We start from the raw sequence: 4012 nt of genomic DNA, 5'->3' as shown, positions 1-4012 counted from the left end.
GGCTGTGATTAGAGTTTTCCTTGTCTTAAACTCAAACTCCAAGAATTTGCTCTTTGCTGCGACAAGTACTTCAGACTCTGAAAATTTACAGTCATTGCACTTTTCTAAGCTGTCCTAAATTTTGAGTGATGAACAATTTCCTACCGAGAACTTTAAATAACTAGCGAGAAGCCAATGAGGACTTGCAGGCAAGGAGGTGTCTGTGAGGGCCTTGGGTTATATTTAGGTGCATTCTGCCTTGATTTCATGAAAATTTGTTTGCCCTTCTCTCAAGACCAGAGCCTTGCTACTTGCATTTGCTGTAAGACATAGAAGCAGGCTGTGATGAAGAGCTCGCCAAGCCGAGGGCCTAACGGGCCACATAGGTTGGCACGTGTTGGGACGGACTTGACTTTTGGGTGCACGTGCCTTACAGGATGAGGCTACTGTCTCGATTCTCCAAGGTTCGCCCGTGGACCAGTGGCAGCAGCATCCCCGGGAGCTTGTTAGACATGCGGAATCTCTGATCGCTCCCCAGACCCACTGAATCGGAATCTGCATTTTACCAAGACCTCCAGGTGACCTGAACGCACAGTGGGAAGGGGCACATCAATGAGAGATGGTTGGGAGGGAGGTGATGGTGGTTTCAGTTTTGTTTGGTTGGTTGTTTTTATAGTTTTTTGTTGCTGTTGTCCCTGTTGTTTGCTCGCTCTTAGCCAGTGAAAATCAAATGGGAGAAAGGTGCTTTCTGAGTCAACTGGATTAGCCATACCTTGGCACACACTGACAAAGGGATTCATCCCCCCCGGGGGCCATCGTTGCTCTTGAGGATTGACTTCGTTGTAGAGAAAACTTTTGTTTCCAGAGGCGCAGGCTACACAGCACAGAGTAGAAATATGGCGATTATCCAGTTCATTTACTTGCTGTACACAGTCAGACAAACCAATGCAGGTTGTAAGAAAAACATTCGGAGGTGCCTGAATTATCAGGTTCACTTTCACTGCTAACATTGTTCCAAGGCACTGGATCACAGTCAGACTGGCCCATCGTTTTGTGCTTTTAAACGTAGTGCCAGGGGAAGCTGCAGCAGCAGACTCAGAAGGGAAGGGGCAGGTGGAGGTAACCCCTGGACCCAGGCGGCATCTGATGAGGGTGACATTAGGCTTGGCAGAGGTCAGGCTGCACTGTCTGCAAAACACTTATCACATGGAAGGCAGGGCAGCCTGCCAAAATACAGACACGGGGACCAACCAAAGGATAATTGCTCTCCATCCCGTACAGAGAGCAAAGACAGAGATGTCGGCAAAACACATCGCCTGGCTGGGAAGCAGCACACACAGGACTGCAGGGTAGAGTGGGATAAGAAAGGGAAGGTCTTTGAAAAGGCCAGATTTGTTGAAAACAGGCAGGGCAGGCCAGCTGGAAGACATGTCAGTCAGGGACCAGACTCTCCGCTCAGAGGTATTTCTGTCACTTGTCCATGACAGCTTCTCAAAACTAAACAGAGGGAAAAATTACAGCTAGATTTCCACCAGGCATGGTGTATATCGTGATTGCAATTTAGACAGAGGTGAGATTAACCAGTGTTTGTTCAGCCCCTCCTAAGTGCCAGGTCTCTTTTCAGCCTCGCCAGTGTCTTACAAATGTGGCTATTTGTAGAGGAGGGGTTTAACCGAGGGACAACCACCTTTTTTTTTGGCCATGCCTCGCGGCTTGCAGGATCTTTGTTCCCTGACCAGGGATAAAACCCGTGCCCCCTGCAATGAAAGCACGGAATCCTAAGCACTGAACCACTAGGGAAGTCCCAGGTTCACCATCCTTAAGGGGCTCTCGTTTGGGCTCTAGGGATCCCTGAATTTCCTTAAATTGTATGAAATTTTGTGCATGTATCTTTTTTTTTCCCTGGGAGCAGAGACCATCACTTTCATCAGATTCTCCAACAGATCCATGACCAAACGATTAAGAATTACCGTTGGCCGGACAAACTATGAAGGATGAAGGAGCTAAGATCAGTGGAATATTCTCTACCTGGTCTTGTACTTGATGGCATCATTTAATGCGCCTACAAACCCTAAGGTAAGTGGCATTATCCCCACTTTACAGTTAAGGGAAAGTAAGGCTAAAAAAGGACGAGAAGCCTTACCAGGTAAACACACCTAGTAACTGTGAGACCTGGAACATAAACTCAGACTTATCTGGAACAAAATCCATGCTTTTCTATGATACTATGCTTCTTTTTTTTCTTTTCTTTTGCGGTATGTGGGCCTCTCACTGTTGTGGTCTCTCCCGTTGCGGAGCACAGGCTCCGGACGCGCAGGCTCAGCAGCCATGGCTCACGGGCCCAGCCGCTCCGCGGCGTGTGGGATCTTCCCGGACTGGGGCACGAACCCATGTCCCCTGCATCGGCAGGCAGACTCTCAACCACTGCGCCACCAGGGAAGCCCGATCCTATGCTTCTTAAGTGTTTTATGGGGATGGGGCAGGAAGGGGGATAAGCATCAGTCAAGGCAGGCACCAAGGAAGATCAACGTGGCATTTTTAGCTGCTCTTGAAGAATGAGTTAAGTAAGGGACAAGGTAAGAGGCAGAGCAGTGAGAAGGCATAAACCATTGAGGGAGGACGGCACCCTCCCTCCTATTCGATCGGGAGCTTCCTAAAGGCTCGAGAACCTAGGAACCGTCATAAGACCGAGTGCCTCCAGGTGTTAAATGTCTGGCCCATTTAGTTTGAAATTTCCTGTCACCTACAGAGGAATGGATAAAGATGTGGTACATATATACAATGGAATATTACTCAGCCATAAAAAAGAATGAAATAAAGCCATTTACAGAGACGTGGACGAACCTAGAGACTGCCATACAGAGTGAGCTCACACAGAGAAAGACAAATATGTAATATCGCTTATATGTGGAATCTAGAAAAATGGTACAGATGAACTTATCTGCAAAGCAGAAATAGAGTCACAGATGTAGAGAACAAGCTTACGGTTACCAAGGGGGGATGGGGGGATGGGATGAATTGAGAGATTGGGATTGACACATACACACTATTATGCATAAAATAGATAACTAATGAGAACCTATTGTATAGCACAGGGAACTTCACGCAGTGCTCTGTGTTGACCTAAATGAGAAGGAAATCTAAAAAGGAGTGGTTATATGTATACGTATAACTGATTCACTTTTCTGTACGGCAGAAACTAACACAACATTGTAAAGCAACTATCCTCCAAGATAAATAAATAAATATCCCGTCACCCAAACCCCAGCGCACGCAGCCAGAGGATAACCACGCCTACCAGAGACCCGGATAACCACGCCTACCAGAGACCCTGATGTAAAGCCCAGGAGGCGCTTAATGTCCGGCATCGATTCAAACAAGTGCATTTTGTTTATTTCTAATGCGTCTTGAGCCCAGAGAGCAGGTTTAGCACAGGTCAGGAAGAAGCCAAGAGCTTTACCGGGGGCCGCTGGAGCCCACACAGCAACATGCAGCCTCTCTGGAAGTAAAAGATGGTCCGTTACGTGTGCAGCTTTAATGCATCTCTGTTCCCCCAAGACGCTCCTGTCTCAATCTAAATAACATCCAGAGACTAAAATATTCCGTGCGTACCCTCACCACATTTAATCAGGCTTTCAGATGTCCACTGACTCTGCGGCGAGCTCCTGCTGCCTTCTGAAATGGAAAAGCCACTCACGTTAGCATGGAATCCCACGTAAGTGAAACGTGGTTTTAAATCTTGTGATTAACAGATGGCACAGTCTTGTCCCAGTGTGCTTGCCCCGCTCTCCCTACCCTTGGAGACACAGCACACACCCCTCTGGACCATCACAAGCAGCCACACTTTCTTCAGCCCCCGTGTTATTTTAGCACTTAGCTCTCTTTTGTAAAGGGGCCATTTCACAAGCATTATTCAGGCTCAGGGATCAACTCCAACCAAATCTTCTCATTGGCTTGTAAATGAATTTAGGAGCCCAAACCTCTTCAGGCTCCCTGGTTGGGAATTCGTGAGATTTTATTCCCATTAAGTGAA

At 47.4% G+C, this 4012-nt stretch overlaps 1 pseudogene across 1 annotated transcript in view; it reads right to left on the bottom strand.

The window, feature by feature from the left end:
• The window catches only part of LOC307186092 (large ribosomal subunit protein eL32-like), a 71862-nt pseudogene extending 68515 nt beyond the window's left edge, over positions 1-3347 (bottom strand). Inside the window, exons 1-2 of the transcript in view lie at positions 3278-3347; positions 414-534 (exon numbers count right to left, since the gene is read on the bottom strand). The product of the transcript in view is annotated as a large ribosomal subunit protein eL32-like (transcript). The remainder of the gene's footprint in view (positions 1-413; positions 535-3277) is intronic.
• Positions 3348-4012: the final 665 nt, after the last annotated feature.

The sequence above is a fragment of the Stenella coeruleoalba genome, assembly GCF_951394435.1.
Source record: "Stenella coeruleoalba genome assembly, chromosome: 4".
Taxonomy (NCBI): domain Eukaryota; kingdom Metazoa; phylum Chordata; class Mammalia; order Artiodactyla; family Delphinidae; genus Stenella; species Stenella coeruleoalba.
Note: the sequence above shows the minus strand (reverse complement) of the source record. Positions and strands in the feature narration are given on the sequence as shown.